Source organism: Lynx canadensis, chromosome A1, assembly GCF_007474595.2.
Source record: "Lynx canadensis isolate LIC74 chromosome A1, mLynCan4.pri.v2, whole genome shotgun sequence".
NCBI classification, from domain to species: domain Eukaryota; kingdom Metazoa; phylum Chordata; class Mammalia; order Carnivora; family Felidae; genus Lynx; species Lynx canadensis.
The window spans coordinates 32,057,805-32,080,545 of record NC_044303.2 but is presented as its reverse complement, the minus strand read 5'-3'; the positions used below and the strand labels follow the sequence as shown (position 1 = coordinate 32,080,545).

At 36.1% G+C, this 22,741-nt stretch overlaps 1 non-coding gene across 1 annotated transcript; it reads right to left on the bottom strand.

The window, feature by feature from the left end:
* Positions 1-1,229: 1,229 nt before the first annotated feature.
* Positions 1,230-1,335, bottom strand: LOC115526361. Its single transcript, XR_003972594.1, has one exon. It is a non-coding gene; the product is annotated as a U6 spliceosomal RNA (small nuclear RNA).
* Positions 1,336-22,741: the final 21,406 nt, after the last annotated feature.

Sequence of the window (22,741 nt, the reverse complement as noted above, 5' to 3'; positions counted from 1 at the left end):
GTGTGATCATGACCTGAGCCAAAGTTGGATGCTTAACTGACTGAGCCACCCAGGAGCCCCTGCAGTGATTTTTTAAAAGCATTCTTCGTATGGAATGAAAAATAGCTTTCATTTCATATGTTTGCTTAAATGAGATAAGAAAAACTAATAATCTTATAAAATACTTCTTGTAGTGGCTGTACTGATTCTAATTTGCAGAAGTTCTGTGAAGTAAAATAGTTATTATTTATGAATTGCCCATCCCTTATGGAACTGAAAGATTGGACCAATCTACTCACTAGCATTTTTACTTATCATGGTTTTGAACAAATGTACACTTTTTAAGCTCCATCTCAATAAGTTCCAAAAAAACCCAAAACAAAACAAACAAAAAAAACAAACATCAAAAAAAAACAAAAGAGGATAAAGGAAAAAACAATGAAGATAAAAGAAGAAAGCAATGAAATAGAAAATAAAATGCAGTTGAGAACAATGACAATGCTAAAAGGTTAATCAAATTGATGAATGCTTATAAAATCTGATCAAAAACAGAAAGAACTGAAATGATCATCACTGAAGGTTCTAGACATAAAAATAACAAAAGTATTTACAATTTTTGGCAGTGACTTTGGCTATATAGACAAATTCCTGTAGAACTCAAAAAAGAATAGAAAATCTGAATTGTTATATACCTTATAAAAATAGATCTATAATTAAAAAAAAAAGGAGAAAACCTTATGTGCAGATGGTTTCCCACGTACTTGTTCTATATTTTTAAGAAAGAAATAACATCAATGTTGCAAAATTTTTCCAGATTTTAGCAAAGAAATAATTAATTTTATGTTGCCAACATGACCTTAATATCAAAAGTTGACAAGCACTTTGCAAGTCAGAACATATCTGATGAATATCTCTCATGCACATGGATGCATAATCTTTAACAAAATATTGGTCAGTCAAATTTAATAATATGTAACAAGAATAACATATGATACAGAATAGCTTATCCCATAAGTAAAAGAGTAACTTATCATTTTAACTATGTTATACAATTTGCAACATTCATAGGACAATAAAGAAAAGTCATATGATCAATAAGAGAGAAAAACTTCACAAATAAGCCAACACCTATTATTGATGGGGGAGAAACCTCACCATAGAAGGGGACTTCTTTTATCTGATAATCTGAATGGGAAAAAAACAAAAAACATATGTAATATTTAAGTATTGATAGCTTTCTTTCTGAGACCAAAGATAGTCAATATCAACACTTCTATTGTGTCATCCTGTCCAGGGGCCATGCTAATCTTCTCTGTATCTTTCCAATGTTAGCATATGTGCTGCCTAAGCCAGCACCACTTCTGTTGCATATCAGAGAGCCTAGAAAATGCAATACAGACAGAAAACGAGAAATAAAGATGAAAGACAAAGATGAAAAATACATACAAAACAATTTATCTTCATTTTCTAGGAGTATTTGTTTAGCATTTGAGGGCTTACATAGACATGTACCTGCACACTTCTCCAAAATCATTACTTAGGGGCAATTCCATAATGGTGATTTCATCATGAAATTCACAGGTATTAATGATTTTTAAAGCTCATTTCATTTTTAAACATATCCGTAAATAAGAGAAGCATTTACTGAACTACTTTGAATAATTTTTTGTTAATGTTTTTGACAATTATAAACATTATCAGTGGTTGATTAGTAAATACTTCAATGACAGAGTTTTAACTTCATATGCATACTTTTGTTAACAGACATAAAAAATGCTTGAACATTCTCAGAATGTGTTTATGGACATTTTTTTTTTTTTACCTAAAACAGACTTATATATGCTTTAAGAGAAAATACTTATTTATCTTTTTTAAAAAGGTTTCTTTTGCAGAGGAGGTTTAGGGTAAGACAAATCCATGTTTATATTGTGGCCTTTTCAAATATCTTATTGAAAGTATTCTGGTATACTTTTATAATAGAAAGATACAAAGCACTTCAACATTGTTGTCTTCATGCTTATATATCAACAAAATTATTTAGGATGATTGAGAATGCTTCAACAGTAAAAATGATTTAACAAGATCCTTGAATCTACAACCTAGAAAAACATAGATAATTCTAGTATTTCCAATCTCTAATTTTGTGATATTTGGTTTCACTAAGACTTGGAATTTTAAAAATCATGTCTGGGTGTACTCAAGTCAATGCTGAGTTAATATCTGTGGGAAAACTCAACACTGGAGAAATTTGGACCAAATAATTACTAAGACAACTTTCTTTTTTTTCAACGTTTATTTATTTTTCGGAGAGAGACAGAGCATGAACGGGGGAGGGGCAGAGAGAGAGGGAGACACAGAATCGGAAACAGGCTCCAGGCTCTGAGCCATCAGCCCAGAGCCTGATGCGGGGCTCGAACTCCCGGACCGCGAGATCGTGACCTGGCTGAAGTCGGACGCTTAACTGACTGCGCCACCCAGGCGCCCCATACTAAGACAACTTTCAATTCTAAGGTTCCTTTATTCTGGTACTGAGTGAACTATTCTGCGTGTTCTATGTGTGGATTTCTTGACAGTAATAATAGCTCCCACTCGATTAACTGAATCCCTGCGAGGTTGGTTTGATGCAACTGAATGTCATATATCAATCGTGCTGGCCCAGGGATTTCTGCTGCCCAAATAATCAGATAGACTTGGTAATAAACTAATATATCTTTTGCATGTCAATTGGCTATTTCTATGGTCAGAAATACCTAAATATGCAATAAATTGAAAAATTTTATCTTGACATTTGGATATAGCCTACTACAGATGGGATATGACTTCAAATGATAGGAACTAGTGTCATAAAACACAATGTTTAAAATAAAGACTAGCATTTGTCAAGAATGGAAGCTGACCTTTGGAGAAAATTAAAGTTTATGTGCCTACATCTCACCAGGCTGTCATTAACATAGATTATTTTACTCTGTGCCCAATAAAGAAAATACTTGACTATTTTACCTAGTTATATTATGTTAATAAAATGAATAGTACCCGAATTTGAATAGACCCCTCTTGAGTGTGTGGAGTTTTAATAATTACTAATTTACAGCAAAAGCAACAAGTAGTAAACACAGTTGTGCTCAACCAAGAATATGTTTGTCCTCCAGCAGATATCCGGCAATATCTGAAGCTATTTTTGGTTTTCAACAAAATGTGGGGAGCTACTCCACTGGAAACTAGTGGATGAACAGCAGGATGCAGCTAAGCACAGGAGCAATCACACACAATAAGCATAATTCTGTCCAAAATGTCAGTGATTCCAAAGTTCAGAATCACTGAGCTAACTTTTTTTTTTTTTTGGGAGGGGGGCGGGGGAGGTTATCATACTGTTTACTGCATGCTTCATTTACAATCTTTTTTAAAAAGATCTTTTAGGGGCACCTGGGTGGCTCAGTCAATTATGCATCAGATTCTTGATTTCCACTCGGGTCATGATCTCATGGTTGTGAGATCAAGACCCACATCAGGCTCTGCACTGGATGTGGAGTCTGCTTTATATTCTCTCTTTCCCTCTTACTGTTTCCCGCCCCCGCTCGTGTGCATACCTGCTCTCTCTCTCTCTCTCTCAAAAAAAAAAAACAAAAAAAATAAAAACAAAAAAAAAAAACAAAAAACAAAAAACAAAAAACAAAAAAAAAAAAACACTTTCATTTAATATTGACAGAATGAGAAGTAAGCATGGGACAGGGTTGAACACAGCTAAAGTATAGCTAATTTTAAAATTTGGGGAACACTATTTTTGTAACACATATGAATAGATAACATACAGGGAACTGTTAGTAGAAATGAGCTTTACACAGAAAGGAGAGAATGGCATGATATAATTTATGTAAGAAGACATTAGTTTCCACAAAAACAAATGGGTAAGCATTTGCTGTGAAGTAAAGGTTCAACTGATAATCTTCCTCTTCTTCCGTTACTTGTATTTGTATATCAGCATGCTGGGACGCAAATCACAACTGCTCCTGGAGCATGTTAGTCTTCAAGTAGTATCTTTAGGTTTCAGACATTTGTTTTGTTTTTGTTTTTTTAGTTATCAGCATTTAGTTGCTTAAGTACTAGAATAATTAATTGGAAAGCAAGTCTCATTTCCTGAACTCAATATCCCACAGATTTTCTGGTTCAATGTCAAGGCAAGAAGAGCTATTTTTCTATATCTGTGTTCTTTCCTTCCCATACAAATTAGAAATCAGATGCTTTTAAAACTAAGTATCATTTGAACAATATAAAATCCATACATTCTCCACATGACTCCTTTACCAGCACAATATTCTGAAGCAAGTATAATATGATACAAATTCCCCATGGTTCTTCAATAATTTTTTTAAGTGCCATCAAATATCAAATAAAGTGATGGAAAACTGAAAAAGTTCAAACAAACTTTAACTTTCTAAAAGAAATTATAGTAGCTTTTGTTAAAAAACAAAATTGGTCTGCTCAGTCTGCCAAAATGAAATACCACAGGCTGGATAAAAAACCAGAAACATTTTTTTCCCCAGTTCTGGTAGTTGGAAGTTTAAGATCAAAGCACCAGCAATGCTGGTGTCTGATGAGATCTCATCTTGGATTACAGATGGCCTCCTTATGTCCTCACATGGCCTTTTCTCTTTATATGCCTGGAAGAGAGGGAGCTCTTTGAAGTCTCTGCTTCTTCTTCCAAGGATCCTAATTTTATCAGATTAGGGTCCCATCATTATCACCTCATTTAACCTTAACTACTTACTTGAGGACCCTATATCTAAATACAGTCACACTGACCATTATAGTTTCAACATATGAATTTGGGAAGGACAGATTTCAGTCTGCAAAAGCTGTATTTTTCTGTTTTCTCAGATTATGGTAATCCATAAAATAACAATAATATACATAAAAGTGCCATTTATCTGTTAAAAAGATGATAATCCTATTGGTTAGCAGATACTGTGTTGGTCTGTCAGGGTAGGGGACAAGACAGAAACATTCACTGACATCCTGCAACTAATAGCCTAATGGAGAATATTTTGGAACAAGGCTAGTGATACCATGAAATGTGTGTTTATTCCTATAGATTTGGAGATAATGGTGGGAAGAAGCAATGTGCTTACATTTTGGCCTATGTTTATATTTTTAAATACAAGGTAAGGTTATGAGAATGAAAAGAGGCAGGATTTCTGGTAGGTAAGGACCTGGACGATAGTAGAGAGTACTGGAAAACTAAATAGTTTCCTTAAGAGGGCAAAAATTAAAAATATATAGTAATACTGTGAATCATTGTTGAAAATCCAGTTAAATATTGTGACCATATTAAAATGATCATAAATTTACACTCTGCCTCTGTTTTATCATACAAAAGGACAGAGAAAATAGACAAAACTAAATCAATAGCAATAGTGATGATGTTAGCTGAAAGTATTAAACACTTGCTGTGATAAACACCTTCACTGGATTATTTCATCCTTTTTATAGTAATTCTGTGAAGTATCTACTATTAGTTTTCTCATGTGATGTTTGAGTAAATTGAGGCTTACAAAGATTTAAATAAATCTGCAAATAATGATTAGTATAAGAAAAGTGCACGTAGTTTGACTTCTTCAAATACAAGATTCTTAGATCCTTCACTGTTTCTTCCAGGGTCAGAACTTTGGCAGGTGCATGTGATATGACATCAGGGATACAATAAAATTAAATCATCCACAGGAGTAATTGAAAAGATAAATCATGAAATGTTTGCTAAATGGGACTGGGACTAAACACTAAATAAAGACTTAGACAGGAGGATGTCAATGGTCTTCAGTGTAATAATGAAGAAGAAAAACCTGCATTTGGAGTACTTGAGTACAGAGGAAAAAACGTGGCTGCGTAGTTTGATGTTTAAATTATTTATTATGTTTGGTGACACTGTTTCTGAAGAAAAACATAACTGTGATTGCAGAAATGAGTTAATGAGAGCAAGGGAGGAGAAAGTCATTAAAAAATATGAATATGAAAATCCTAGCTGTCAAAACCCCAGAGGCCAGGGGATTCAAGGGGTTATCAATGAGTATCCAATATACCAAAAATGTCAGAATCTGATGTGTCAGCCATACCCAAGTCATCAATGAATTAAAGGATGGGGGTTGATTAATCTAATATTGATGATAAGATGCTAAAAATACTTTTTTTTATATCCTAGGGGTATGAGAAGTAATATGGAAGCAGTAGTGAGTGTCAAAGATAACATCTTCACTCTTGCCCTGAATTATGAAGGCTTTGAATAAATAAATATTTTTCCTGGATGATTACAGAAGAAACAATATTCTCTGGGAATGGCCAGATCTCATTTGAAGCAATACTGTGAAGGAAGCATTCAGAGAATGGGTTGGCTGACTTTAGAATAGGCATTTCAAGAGATTAGTTGAAAGCAGGAGAAAGAAACTAGTCATGAAATGTAGATTGAAAGAAAGGAAGTTCAAACAGAGAGCAAGGGTCTAACAATTTAGCACATCATATATTATAGAATCAATTGGCATGCTAACTGGACAGCAACAAACAGCAGCAAATAGTAGCGTTAGGTATGGTGAAGTTAAACTTAATAGGCTCTCAAAAGGTGCTTTACAGATTGTAGCCGTGATTCTGAAATGAGATCTCGTAGAAGATGATATAGGCTTGGGAGGTTGTGTGTGTTAATTTTCTTCACAGCCTGCTAGTATTAGCAGATATAGTAAGGATAGCACTGCCAGAAAGCAACAAGAAAGCAAGGAGGAGTCATATTACCCTTCAAACTGAGTTTTGGAGCGGAGGCTGGTGTCAGCAGAGGTCAAAAAGACACACGTCTGGTTCAAGATTTTAATCTCTCAGTGCCCTCTTGAGTGGTAGGAAATATTCCACTTAATAACTTCATATTCATTGCAGGACAGTCTCAGGTCTTGATTCCTTTCTCTTCTTCTGCATTGGATTGTTCTGCTTTGGTATTTATGAAATACATATTTTGTGGAATTGACTATATTTACTTTTGAAATGCTATACTGAATAGTGTCCCAACAGTTATCTTCCTTCCCAAGTAGAAATCTCACAGGAATTTTATTCTTGTGCCTTATTTTCTTCAGAGATCCTATTTTGATTTTCATTCTCTCATATATCAGAAAAAAAACCCTAGACTAGTGGCTTTCCCTATATTTCTAGATCCAATCTATAAGGAAGTGTGTGTGTGTGTGTGTGTGTGTGTGTGTGTATATATATATATTAATAGTAGTTGGAATTATACCACTTCTACATTTTTATAAATGTATAACCACATGAAGGTATAAAATTAAATATATTTTCAAATATTTAATATATGTAATTGCACTTGATATTCATATTAACTGTTAATGATTATTCACCTGTTTATATATTTCACAAATATTTGTTGAATGTTATGTGTTTGGAATTTTATTGGTTTCTGTGGCTTGGATAAATACTAGAGCACCACTATTCTGAAGGAGGCAGCTATGTACATGTACAATGTAATCAGTGTAATAAGAAAATTATGCACAAGGTGCTCAATACTAACACTCAGAAGAAAGAGTGATAGTCTGTGTATCTGATAGTCTGTAGTGCATTTTGGCAATATTTTTTAGAAAGAATTGACATTAAAGTGAGCTTATGAAATCTGAATAAGCTCTCACCAAATATGCCACAAAGAGGTAATAGCCAAAAGGGTTGATTGGAAGTTTCTTAAACCTAATAATCAGTTCTGAAGTGCAAAGATTTAAGAGTGGGAGAAGAAACCAGGCTTGTGAGTAATTGTATTTTGTTTCCCTTTTTCCCCACAATCTTTGGAGAAAAGCTTGGTCTTCTTAATGAATTATAAAGATGCTGCAGATAATTAATTCAAATATCCATTGTAAGCTATAGACTTTTTGTAAATTCTTTGCTTGATTTTTTTTCGTGTTGTTTCCTTCAATTCCTGTAGGTAGGCAGGCAGGCAGGCAGGTAGATAGATAATAGATAGATATACAGATATAATTAATATCAATAATACAACATCAATATTATATGTAGATGGAGAAGTCTTCTTTTTTATGTTTATTTATTTATTTTGAGAGAGTGCACGAGGTGGGGGAGCAGAGAGAGAGGGAGAGAGAGGGAATCCCAAGCAGGCCCTGCACTATCTGTGCAGAGCCCTATGCAGGGTTTGAACTCATAAACCCCTGAGATCATGATCTGAGCAGAAACCAAGAGTCAGATGCTTAACTGACTAGCCACCCAGGCATTCTATAGACAGAGAAGGCTTCTGTATGTCATTAATGATTAATAAGTCCCTCAATTTGACTAAATTTCAGATAAATCTCTGCCAGACATAGGCCTTTCACCACTCCTTTCTCAGAGCATTAAAGTTAGAAAGCTTGCAGTTGTAAATTATTTTTCTGCCCCTTTGAAATATAAATCTTTTATAACCTAGGACAATCTTTCTTAAGAACCTGGGAGCTGTTCTTTTGAAATGTCATTGGGAAGAGAGGGTCCCAATCTCCCAGTCTCTGTGGGAAGATAGGAGCCTAACTTCCATAAGCACCAGTTAGCAAACACAGACTCTTTTGTCACATGAACCAACCTCCCCACACCAAATCCCTCCATACTTTCCTATCAACTCAACCCAGTGCTCACAAACTTTCCTGCCTTTTAGGAGAGTAGAGTTCAGTATCTTTCCCCTACTTCAATACTCTTGAATAGTTTTCCTTATCTGTTTAACTCCGTCCAATGCAATTGCTCTTGGACATCATGAGGCCCTGAATTAAAAGCCAGCTGAAATTCAGTCCAGCTGAAATTCTTTTTATATGCAATGCATATAGATTTCAAAAAATGGGACAAGCATTTTTTTTTCTTGAATTTTAATAGTTGGTCATGGTGCAATTTTTCATGATTTATCTGTCTCCACATAGATTTTATTGGTTAAATTATAGTAGCTATATCAAGAGTACTCTACAGATTACATTTATAATAGTTAAGCATTATTATATAAAGTTCCTTGATAACTGGAAAGATGACTTCGATTTCTTTCTATCCATCATCACACCTGAAAATAATGTTAAAACAAGCATGCATTTAATAAATGTTTTGCATGATAGGGAAATTCTGATAACAGCTGACTCACGGATGGGGAAAATCATTGGAATAGAAAACAGGTGCAGGGCCACAGTAAATACAATTATGGAGATTATTTCATCTGATTATAATCATGATGGCTAATGTTTAGTTATATCCATATAATTTCAGTAAATGGAGTTGATCACCATATGGCAGAATTTGACTTACTGACTATGAAACTAACACACACACACACACATACACATACACACACAGAGAAACATTCCTGTGATCATGATGCTTTTGCTTAACATACAGATGTACCCTTCTAAAAGATGTGTATCTACATTTTAGCTATGTAAATATAGCTCAATATACATGAAAATTTGAAATTGCAAAGTAGTTTAACTGATTACTTCTATAGAATTCAAATATATTCTTATCTTCATACATTACAAAATGATTTACCATAATGATTTACCATTAAGTACATCCAAATAAAGGCATACACTATTACATTTAATTGTTTTAAATTGTTTTATGGGTCGTTAATGATTTGTCCAATGGGAACGAGGATCAAAATGAACAAAGATAAAACTTATCCATTACATAGTGTTTCACTTATAAAGATTTTATTTACATAAAATTTACTTAAAAGAAATTCATATGCAGATACATATTTTTAAAAACATAAAATATATATGGTGTATTCCACTAAAAGAGTTTTTTTTTTTTTAATTTTTTTTTTCAACGTTTATTTATTTTTGGGACAGAGAGAGACAGAGCATGAACGGGGGAGGGGCAGAGAGAGAGGGAGACACAGAATCGGAAACAGGCTCCAGGCTCTGAGCCATCAGCCCAGAGCCTGACGCAGGGCTCGAACTCACGGACCGCGAGATCGTGACCTGGCTGAAGTCGGACGCTTAACCGACTGCGCCACCCAGGCGCCCCGAATTTTTAAGGACTCATATGGGGATTATTTAAAATCAAAAAGAAAGGAAATTATTTGCACAAATTATCTTTCAACTATTTAGTGCCCTGGAGCAGTCATCTGTTACACAGAATACTACATCTGAAAAATTTGGTTTCTCACCCAAAGACATGAGTTTAGTTTAAGAATATAAATATTTTCGGGGCGCCTGGGTGGCGCAGTCGGTTAAGCGTCCGACTTCAGCCAGGTCACGATCTCGCGGTCCGGGAGTTCGAGCCCCGCGTCGGGCTCTGGGCTGATGGCTCAGAGCCTGGAGCCTGTTTCCGATTCTGTGTCTCCCTCTCTCTCTGCCCCTCCCCCGTTCATGCTCTGTCTCTCTCTGTCCCAAAAAAAATAAATAAACGTTGAAAAAAAAAATTAATAAAAAAAAAAAAAAGAATATAAATATTTTCTATAAGAAAACCAGAATAAATTATTTCCATTTTTTCTTAAGACTACATTCACTATCTACCCATTACATGAAGTGAAATATATCTGCATATTCCCAAATTGATATTTATATAAGTGAGACACAAATTTAATCAAAGATTTTGAAATAATAAAATTCACTTTAAAAAGATTTCTTCATAAATATTTTGATGACTTTAATATTATAGTCATTCACAAATTAACTTTTTGGTACAAACTGTTACATTAAATTGCTTATTTTTATTCATAGATTTTACTAAAGAAGAATTATTCTTTAATATTTTTAAGGAAATATTTTGAAGAAAATTTTTTCTTGCATCCTAATGAGCAATCCCAGCAATTAGATGAAGACTATATTTAATGTTACAGATGACAAAATGTAAGTGAAGAAACACTGAACCCACAGAACACTGTGTTCGGATACTCTCTTCTACTCAATCCTAGATGTAGGTCAGTTCTCCCTCACACCTTGATATGATAGACTCAGCATTTGGAGCTTAAGACAAATAAGGCAAACAGGAAAGCTCAGTTGACATGAGTCTCTATGTCAAGGGAGTAAATTTCTTACGACATGCTCCATAGCCAGTCTCACCTCTGAATATCCTATCCCAAAAGCCAGGTTTTAAGAAAGTGGTAAGCATATTTGTTTGCTATTATTTAAGTATAAACAGCTATTAAGAGAAAACTCAGTGGGGCAGATGATAGAACCTACATGCTTTTGAGTTCCAGGTTCATTCAGGCTTGTCCTCAATCCCAAAGCCCTGGAATAACTTGCTCTGTGATATTGAGTCCTGGCTGAAAAGATCTGGCTCCAGCAAGTATATACAGGCAATGAGACCAATCTGGCTAGTCCTTGCTGACACTTCTAAATAGAGATGGCTTCCTGGCCAAGAAAAGGTAAAGCGAACATTTTCTTATTTCTTATTAGGAAACAATAGCCAACAGGAACATGTTAACACTCAATTTCTCAATGAACTAGACATTTGGGCTCTTCCAATATGGAATGTAAACAAATGTAAACATGAGGAAATAGGGAATTTCTATGGGAAAACATACACACACACACATACACACATACACACACACGTGCTCTCTCCTAATATATATATTGAGAGAGAGTGTGTGTGTGTTATGGCTCCTTCTGGAGGTGGCTCCAGAAGAACTTAAGTTTATGCTCTTAGGGTCATCTCTGTCCATCACCTACCCATAAATAATGGACCACCATATCAGGTATTACCCCATCCTCCCAGGTGAAGGAAAGGATTTAAACTGAATGCTCTCGGTGGGATTTTATCCTGGCACCGGCTAATTAACAATCAGAGGTCAGGGAGTGTTATGAGGCTAACTGACCCAGATGCCTCTTTATGTCTGACTAGACTGCAGTTTGTAAATTAGGTAGGAGTTACTACAAGTACCCTTCTCCAGGACTACCAACTCAGGCCACACAGTCTTAAATTCCACATACAACTTCAAAGTGGTTCTCAGAAAGAGAGAGTCAAGATATATTTAAACTAAAGTAAAAATTTTAATGTTTAAGTTGGCTACTATTAGCCTGGTATTTCCTCCGCAGCTCCTCTGGTTAGGGATTATTATTCCTATTTTACCGAGATGAAAATGGGCTCAGATTGTTGAGAGGCACATTTCAGGCCACAAAACTAGTCCACGGTAGACCACAAAAGCAAGGAGGGATCGATTGGCTTCCAATGATTGTACAACACATTCATTCACTCTCTGAAGCACAAAGGCATCATATGAAGACACAGGGAATCTGTCTGGAAGGAACTCAACATGAAGGGTGAGGATAGAATCTGGAATAGACCTTTAGTCTCAGTACAAGCATTATTTTGATTTAATTTCTGATCCCTACATCCTCAGGGCATTTGGAAGGCAAGAAAGGCAAAAGCACAAAACACTTTCATGTCTTCGAATCCAAATCACTACAGTTTGTTCCTCTTTTTCTTCTCCTCTGCCTTTTCTCCCATATCTTACCACAAACGCCTTGGGTTTTATTTAAGAAATCTGAAAAAGCTAAATAGGGATGCTCTCAAACTTGCATTTAGACCTGCTCATGATCCTTGTGTCATGGTAATTTTCACTTAAGGCAAGACACATTTGTAGCAAGACACATTTAAGAAAAGATATTTATTATATTTAATTCTCAATGACTATGTAAAGATTAAAAAACTTCAGAGAATGCAACTGACATAATCCTCACCACCACTAAGCGGTAAATTTGTACCTAAACTCAAATTCATTAAGTTGAAACCAGTTTGCTTTTCATTACAAAATAGCTAATGCAAAACAGTTCTCTTAGCATGGAGATAAGAGGCTCTGGATACAGCTCAAAAGAGGTATTTAGATAAATACATAAAAATTTGATACAATTAATTCCTAATGACCAATAATTTTTCATGAACTAAATTGTGTAATATGCCATATTTATGCAAAAAAGCATAAAGCAGTGTCTTAAGGAAAAATATACAATTTCAGAAAATTCATTGTTAAGTATGAAAGGTAGGGTCTAACTCAAACTGAAAATCATACCAACTAGTGTCTGCCTTTTTTAAAATATATATATTCACCCTGATAAACATTTCTATAAAATTTGAAAGTAAATCTACAACAGTTTACCAGTATATTGTGAAGTCATATTTGGTCAGTGATTTCAATGGCACCTTTAAATAGGAGAGCATTCTATCTGAATATATGTGATTTTAATAAAATCCTTAAATCACAGAAAAATAATTACATACAGTAAATGTATCGACTAACTTATGATTGAGATTTCATTTTCATTAGGTTTATATTTTCCCTCTTGAGCAGTTCTATTAATTTCACGTTTAAAAAAGTTCTCACAACTACAAAAAATGTAACAATACCTAAGTGCTCCAAAACGAATAAAATTAGCATTTGTGCCCTGCACACTTCTGATGTATTACATAGATTGAAGGCGTAGAAAGCACCTCTCCAGAGATGTGAGAGCTGCTTTCATTTTCATCTTGGTTGGAAGGCTACATAAAAGTGATGTGAGTAGAATAGGTGTTAAAATAAATAGAGATCTCTATTCAGCTTTAGTTGTTTGCAAAAAGTCACAGTTCTTTAGAATGTCATTAACTTACCTAAGGCCAGACCTCAGTTTGCATATAGAGAATGGCTGAAGGGAAAGATATTACATGTGAATTAAGAGTTTTCTGGCTCATTTCTCAGATTATATAATAGCTCAGGACAAAAAGATCATGTTAGTCATTAATGTTTCTATGTAAACACATGGTTGGAAACACTGTCTATTTACTGAAAGAGAAAACAAAAAATGAAAAAAAAAATCTAGTGTTCGTCCCTTCAGAAAAAATGCATTTTAGTGGGGGTATTTTTTATGACACCCCGTCATCATTCTCCTGTGACTGCTGCAGCTTTTGTTCTGGGTTCCCTCAACAGTGAGAGGACCCACACTCTGCAGATCCACCTGACTTTCCACCAGAGTGCAGGTCCACGGGAGAGAATGGAACAGAGGAAGTTGGTGCTTTCTCTCTTATCTTCTTGCTCATATCACCGTAGTAAATAACTAAAAGCTTCCACTCTCATTTTTTGTCTTGTTGCTTTAATCTGCTACTCCCACACTCGGCAGCTCAGGTCTCTCCCAGTTCAGAGGAGCTCTGACAAATTGGCACCGTGAACAAGAAAGCCTATTAAGCACAATGCCATTCTGGAAGAGCAAAAAGCTTGAAGATCCTGCAGGTTTCCTTTGGGAGGGGATAGTGGAGTCTACAGGGCATTCTATTTGCAATGCATCTGAGGGTCCTGAGGCACTTCACCAATGTGTCTTGGGAAGTGGTCGTGGAACCCATGGGGCCCTTTGCCAGATGGCCAATGGGCCTGGCAGAGTGCTCAGTGGGACCATGGGCCATTCTTGGAGGATGCCAGCAGATTATTCATATAAATGTCTCAATTTCCAAGAGGATCTTTGGTCCTTCTCTTTAGCCCCCACATCCCAGGCTGAACTCACCTCAGGGTCAGATTAAAGATATAACAAGTTTTCAGAAAAAGATAAGGAAGCAATTCCCTAGTCACTGCTTTTGGTCCTCCAACAATGGTACCAGAGGTGGTCAAGGGGGTCCCACAAGCTGGATGCTTCAAAGACATCCCTGGCGCCTGATAAACACCCTGCAGTGCAGCAAGTTAATGAAACTTTAGACAAGAAAAATAGTATACAGTCTATTAGGTTTGCTTCTGCCCCAAAGAGAATTAGGAGACTTAATTATATCGCCTTGCGAGGTAACCTTGCTAAAGTCGGTGAGAGTCACACACATTGTGGGGCTGTTACCACTAGCCCACTGGTAAGAGTGTCTTCTGATCACAGATGATGAGTAGCAGTAGCAGCATAAGAAAAACTGCCTTCCTGGTGCTGCCCTGCTCCAGGGAAGCTGGGGCTCCCGGCTGGAGCTCTGCCCAAACCTGCGCAAACCGCTTTGCACTTCCCCAGGAGTCCTAGCAAGTGGGACTCCACCTGCTCCCCGCCAGGCCTCTTCCACTCGACTTTCCATTCCTTCCCCATGCTCTTGACCAGATCCCGACAGGTGGTCTCTGTGACCTACAGGGATTCTGTTCACTCTGGGGATGGGTCAGAAGGCCCCAGTGGCTTTTGCCCTGAATTTTCAGCTTTCAGAAATAAAACTAGGAGAAAATCTAATGTCCTTAGGTCTCCAAGAGGGATCAGAGATTAAAACTCAAGAAAAAAAGTTTGTAAAAATTGCACTTCCTGGGCTTTTTAGATACCAATGCACACAGGTAACTGTGATCCTTATAACCCCTGGGGCCAGAATGAGGGGAAAACAGGTAATAATCTCTGATTTGGATTTGAGGCCACAATCACACACAACTTTGCCCAAGTCCAGCTGTAGATAGGTCTCTTTAGAAGCCTACAAACTTCCATTGTTATTGTTCTTCTACACAACATGCCTTCTTTCTTTAGCTACGTTTACTTTTTTCTTTTTATCATTTGCATTGAGCAGGAGTGGGATAGTAATTTCTATATGAAAAGGTCATTGTAAGGCTCAAAATGATTTATAAGGAAGCTTTTAGTAAACACTGAAATCTATATAAACCTAAGAGAGTACACTTATTTATGTATTTTAATTAAGATACATTAAATTCTATGGTGATGAATAGTTTCTTTGCAAATAATAGCTGTATACTAAGTCCTAATCAGCCTTTTGTCTTAAGATAACACCTGCTACTCCTAATGTATGCTGTCTTGATTAACAGAAAAAAATACTTTGTACTGGTGTTTACTCCAGATTGTTATGCTCTTTTCCATTTCTTTTGCTCTAGAAACTAAAAGAGTGCATTTAAAGCATCCTATATAAAATATTAAGTGGAAAAATATCAAAAAATGGCAAGCTGGTTATACACTAGCATACTTATAAAATCTGTTTTTTAATTGCCTTTATAGAGATACTTGGCTTTTTTATCAACACAATTAAATTCTAAGTACCCTGTGTTATACGTAAGTGATGAATCACTAAATTCTACACCTGAAATCAATTTTACCATATATGTTAACTAACTAGAATTTAAATAAAAAATTGAAATTAAAAAATACTAAGTACCCCGATATATAAAAATGTTTGTGTCCTAAGAGCCAGAAGAATTGGAATCTTGCTTTAACCCTATCTAAAGGCACACATACGGTTTAAGCAAGCTGTATCGATTCCGAGCCTGTTTTCTCATCTGTGAAAAGAGGGATTGCATTATGTGACTTCTAAGTAACTTCTAATTGGGATAATAATATACTTTTTACATATGTAAATTAAAGAATTACTGGAATTCAAACTTGTTAATACTGGATATTTTAATTTTTTATTGTGTAATATTCTAAGCCTAAAGTAGTGGAGAGAATATAGCTATGATCCCCAATGTACAGCTCATGCAGCTTACACAGTTATCATTTTGTGGGCAATTTTATCTATACACCTTCTAGTTTATTTTTTTTCTTTTTTTAATGTTTATTTATTTTTGAGAGAGACAGAGACACAATGTGAGTGGGTTAGGGGCAGAGAGAGAGGTAGACACAGAATCCAAAGCAGACTCCAGGCTCTGAGCTGTCAGCACATAGCCCAACACGGGCCTTGAACTCACGAGCTGTGAGATCATGACCTGAGCCCAAGTCGGACGCTCAACGAAGTGAGCCACCTAGGCGCCCCTACAGCTTCTAGTTTCTACCCTTCTTCTTATTGTTATATCACATTCCATACATCAAATAATTTTATCCATAAACACATTGATATATATCGAGAAAATATGCCATGATGCCATCACTCTCCCCAAAGATGAAGAATATTGACCTAGTTAAAAGTCACACCAGTATTCAAATTCTTTTAATTTACCCATAAAGTTTTAAAATATATTTTATATTGGGGCACTTGGGTGACTCAGTCTGTTAAGTGTCTGACTTCAGCTCAGGTCATGATCTCGTGGTTCATAGGTTTGAGCCCCTTGTCCAGCTCTGTGATAACAGCTCGGAGCCTGGAGCCTGCTTTGGATTCTGTGTCTCCCTCTCTCTATCTGTGTCTCGCATGCTTGTACTCTGTCTCAATCTCTCTCTCAAAAATAAATATTAAAAAATTTTTAATATATTTTATATTGTTTAATTTAGAACTTTGATCAGTTGCTATGTCCCTAAACTATATTTAATCTATAAATTTTCTCTCCCTGTCTCTTACTTGTTTAAGAAACCGGATAATTTACTCCCTAGAGTTACCTACAGTCTTAGTTTTATTGATTTCATTTCTAGATGTCATTTACTATGTGCTTATATACATTTCATTTCCTTTATTTTGATAAACTAACAAGTTTAAAATGAGATTCATATTTGGCCAATCAGATAAATCAGATATAGGTTCAGGTTCGAATTTCTGGCAAGACAACTTTATAGGTTGCCTTGTGATTGTGTCCATTTTGTGATCTTAATAGTCATTTAATTTCTTTTTTTTTTTCTAGATCCATTATTTCACTAAAAGTTGCAAATGATGACATTCTTTCATTCCTTCATCATTACCTGGAATTTCTTTAAAAAGCCTATAGGGTAGGCAACACCTTACTTCTAGCATCTTAGGGTCTCCACTGGGCAAGAGAATTAAAAAAAAACCTAAGATATTAAGAGCACAAAGGCGTACAGATTTTTATATGTTGATGGAAGCCCTCATTGGCAAATGAAGACTCAAGAAGTGGCTGGGCAATTATACACTCAATTGAAAAAAGAGACAATTATGGAAAAATAACTAAAATATTTGAAGATAACTCCCTGTCTCTGGTGATAAGAATGTTTCTTTCTTGTTGGTATAAGGAGAGTACATTTCACACTGAAGTTCTGTCTCCTGAAAGGGGAGGTCAGAGTCCTTCTTGCACCTGCTATTTTTTAAGCATATTTAGGGATGAGTCTGCCACCTTTCTAAGGTATTTCCCTTATCAGTTAGGGATTAAATGCTAGAGTTATCCCTTTATTTGCTAGCTTTCAAATTAACAAGATTTATTTTATGTTCTCCAACTTTATGCAATGATTTGTTGTCATTGGTGCTTCATTATCATTATGAACTTATGATGTTAAATATATTTGATATTATACTTATAAGTACTTTAAAATTATTATTCGAGGCTTAAATTGTTTTCTCTTTGGGCAGAAGCAGCCTCCTCAATCTGGTTCTTGAATCCTTTGGGAATATTCTTTGTTATTTTTGGAAATCCCCTCAGTTTTTGGCATGACAAATCTTACCATATGTGCTGCCTGGAATATTCAACTAGAACTTTATTCAAGCATCCCTGACTCCTTTCTTTGAGGAGTGCTTCTCAAAGATCACAGTCCAAGCACTAGTGATGCTCATATTTACTAGCTTAACCCTGGTATCTAGTCCTTTTTATAAGAAAGGAAAAGTTAAGAGGAGCCAAGATGGTGGAATAGCATGGAAGTTTTTTTGCATCTCTCACCCATGAAATACAGCCAGATCAACACTAAACCATCCTGAACACCTAGAAAACTGATTGGAGGATTAACACAACAATCTGCACAAACTGAACCACAGAATTCAGCAGGTATGTGGTGCAGAGAGGTGAGCTTGGGGAGTTAGAAGCCTCGGGAAGGGAGGTGATTTTGTGGATGGAGTGAGCACAGAGACGGGGGGGGGGGTAGAGAATACAGGAAAAGCATCCCTCCCCAAAAGCAGCTGGAGAGAAACTGGAAAACTGGAAACAGCCACAGGGAAAAACTAGAAAGGGAGAAAGGACAAAGGACAAAGGAGAGGGTTTAAATTCCATTAAGACTGTAAACACGGGGAGCACAAAGTCGCAACTCCGCACCTCAATACCTGGCAGTGCTCTGGTGGGAAGGGCGAATGCCCAGGAGCAGAGTGGGGTCCGGGAGGTTCTCGGGACACACGGGGAAAAGCGGTTCCACTGCTGGAAGGACATTTGGTAGAGACTGTTGAAGCCAACTGATCCCAGCAGACCCCAGAAAATGGCCACATTCGCTGGTGCAGGAATCAGGTCATTAAGGGTGAAGCCTGGTGCCAGATGTGTGTTGTGATTTTCCATAATTCCTGAAATGCTGCTGCTACACTGTCTCGTGAACTTTTTCTGAGGCGGGCTGGCACCTGGCCATACTCTCAGGGCACCGGCAGCAGCAGGGTCCAGCAAGTGTTCCTGGGTGCAGCCGGCATTTGGCCATTGCTCAGTGAGACCATCCCGCAGAGGCGCGGAACGGGTCAAAGCCACAGCCTTTCAGAAGTAAGGGGCTGGGGAAAACAGCCGCATCTGAGACAAAACTTGGGAAAGAGGTACTGCTTGGGGCCTGGTCACGGAGAGTGAAAAAGCGGGTAGTGGACGAAAGCTGAAGACAGAGCACTGATCAGGTAGAACAATGTTCAGATGCTAGAGACTAGTAGCTGGGTGACATCACTTTCACCATTCCCACGCATGCACAAATGCATCTACGAGTGCCACAACACTACAACCCAGTAAGCTAGCAGCACCATCTGGTGGAGAACAGAGCCGTTACACTGAGCCCCGCCCAACTGGGCCAACCTCCTCTTCAAAAACACAAGTCTCACCGCCTACTTAGTTTATGTATTATAAAGCACTTCAGAGTCTGACTTCTACAGGAAAATGAAGTAATTTCAGTCCTACTTCAATCTGTTTGCAGGTCCATCCATTCAATTTTCTTTTTTTTTCGCTTTTTTTTCCTTGAATACAGAAAGAGGAAAAAAATCATTTTTATTATCAATTTTTATGAAAAATAATTTTCCTTAAATTTTTTTACTATATTTTTTACTTTTGTGTAACTTTTTTTCAAATTCTATTTTACTTCCATCATTTTATTTTAGTGTACTTCAGTGTATTCAATTTTTCAAATTTTCAAATGATTTCCTTTTTCTTTTTTTCTCTTGTTCATTTCTTTTCATTTTTCTGATGCAGAAAGAGAAAAACTTCATTTTTACCATAAATTTCTATTAAAATATTTTTCTTTAATTTTTTCCTATATTTTTTGCTTTTATGTAATTTTTTTCAAATTCTATTTTACTGCCATAATCTTATTTAGTCTACTACAGTGTATTCACTTTTTCAAATTTTCAAACGATTTCCTTTTTCTTTTATCTTTCTTTTCTTTTTCTTGAATACAGAGAGAGAAAAAATTCATTTTTATTTTTAATTCTTATTAAAATTATTTTTCTTTAATTTTTTTCTAATATAATCTTTAATTTTGTGTAAATTTATTCAAATTCTATTTTACTCCCATCATCTCATTTTAGTCTACTTCAGTGTATTCATTTTTTCAAATTATCAGACGATTTACTTCCCCTCCCTTTTATTTCTCCAATGTGTCAAACGACTTTCAACACCCAAACCAAAACACACCTAGGATCCAGCATCATCTATACGATTTTGTGTGTGTGTGTGTGTTTTAATTTTTAATTTTAATATTTTTTTACTTTAAATTTTTCTACCTCATTAATTCCTTTTCTCCCTCCAAAATGGCAAAATGAAGGAATTCACCCCAAAGAAAGAACACGAAGAAACAACAACCAGGGATTTAACCAACACAGATAGGAGCAAGATGTCTGAACCAGAATTTAGAATCACGATAATAAGAATACTAGCTGGAGTCGAAAATAGATTAGAAGCCCTTTCTGCAGAGATAAAAGAAGTAAAAAATAGCCAGAATGAAATTAAAAATGCTATAACTGAGCTGCAATCACAGATGGATGCAGCAGCGGAAAGGATGGACGAGGAAGAACAGAGAATCAGCGATATAGAGGACAAACTTAGAGAGAATAATGAAGCAGAAAAAAAGAGGGAGATAAAGGGAAAAGAGCACAGCTTAAGAATTAGAGAAATCAGTGGCTCATTAAAAAGGAACAACATCAGAATCACAGGGGTCCCAGAAGAGGAAGAGACAGAAATAGGGGTAGAAGGGATTAGTGAGCAAATCATAGCAGAAAACTTTCCTAACCTGGGGAAAGACAGAGACATCAAAATCCAGGAAGCACAGAGAACCCCCATTAGATTCGACAAAAACCGACCATCAACAAGGCATATCATAGTCAAATTCACAAAATGCTCATGCAAGGAGAGAATCATGAAAGCAGCAAGGGAAAAAAAGTCCCTAACCGACAAGGGAAGACAGATCAGGTTCAGAGCAGACCTATCCACAGAAACTTGGCAGGCCAGAAAGGAGCGGTGGGATATATTCAGTGTGCTGAATCAGAAAAATATGCAGCCAAGAATTCTTTATCTAGCAAGGCTATCATTCAAAATAGAAGCAGAGATAAAAAGTTTCCCAGACAAACAAAAATGAAAGGAGTTTGTGACCGCTAAACCAGCCCTGCAAGAAATTTTCAGGGGGACTCTCAGAGGGGAGAAAAGATGAAAATATAAATATTAAACAAACAAACAAACAAATAAATAAATGCCAAAAGCACCAAAAGATTAGAAAGGACCAGAGAACACCACCAGTAACTCCAACTCTTCAAGCATCATAATGGCAATAAATTCGTATCTTTCAGTACTCACTCTAAACGTCAATGGACTCAATGCTCCAATCAAAAGACATAGGGTAACAGAATGGACAAGAAAACAAGATCCATCTATATGCTGTTTACAAGAGACCCACTTTAGACCTCAAGACACCTTCAGATTAAAAATAAGGGGATGGAGAACCATCTATCATGCTAATGGTCAACAAAAGAAAGCTGGAGTAGCCATACTTATATCAGACAATTTAGACTTTAAAATAAAGACTGTATCAAGACATGCAGAAGGGCATTATATCATAATCAAGGGGTCTACCACCAAGAAGACCTAACAATTATAAACATTTATGCACCAAATGTGAGAGCTCCCAAATATATAAATCAATTAACCACAAACATAAAGAAACTCATCAATAGTAATACCATAATAATAGAATACTTCAACACCCACTCACAGCAATGGACAGATCATCTAATCAAAAAATCAACAAGGAAACAATGGCTTTGAATGACACACTGGACCGGATGGACTTCACAGATGTATTCAGAACATTTCATCCTAAAGCAGAATACACATTCTTCTCCAGTGCACATGGAACATTCTCCAGAATAGACTATACAATGGCACACAAATCAGCCCTAAGTAAGTACAAAAAGATCGAGATCATACCGTGCATATTTTCACAACGCTATGAAACTTGAAATCAACCACAAGAAAAAAATTGGAAAGGTAACAAATACTTGGAGACTAAAGAACATCCTACTAAAGAATGAATGGGCCAACCAAGAAGTTAAAGAGGAAATTAAAAGGTATATGAAAGCCAATGAAAAGGATAACACCACAACCCAAAACCTCTGGGACGCAGCAAAGGCAGTCATAAGAGGAAAGTATAGAGCAATCCAGGCCTTCCTAAAGAAAAAAGAAAGATCTCAGATACACAACCTAACCTAATGCCTTAAGGAGCTGGAAAAAAGAACAGCAAATAAAACCCAAAACCAGCAGAAGACAAGAAATAATACTGATTAGAGCAGAAATTAATTCTATAGACACCAAAAAAATTAGTAGAACAGATCAACAAAACCAGAAGCTGATTCTTTGAAAGAATTAACAAAATTGATAAAACACTAGCCAGTTTGAAAAAGGAAAGGACCTAAATAAATAAAGTCAATAATAAAAGAGGAGAGATCACAACCACCGCAGCAGAAATAAAAACAATAATAAGAGAATATTGTGAGCAATTACATGCCAATAAAATGGGCCATCTGGAAGAAATGGACA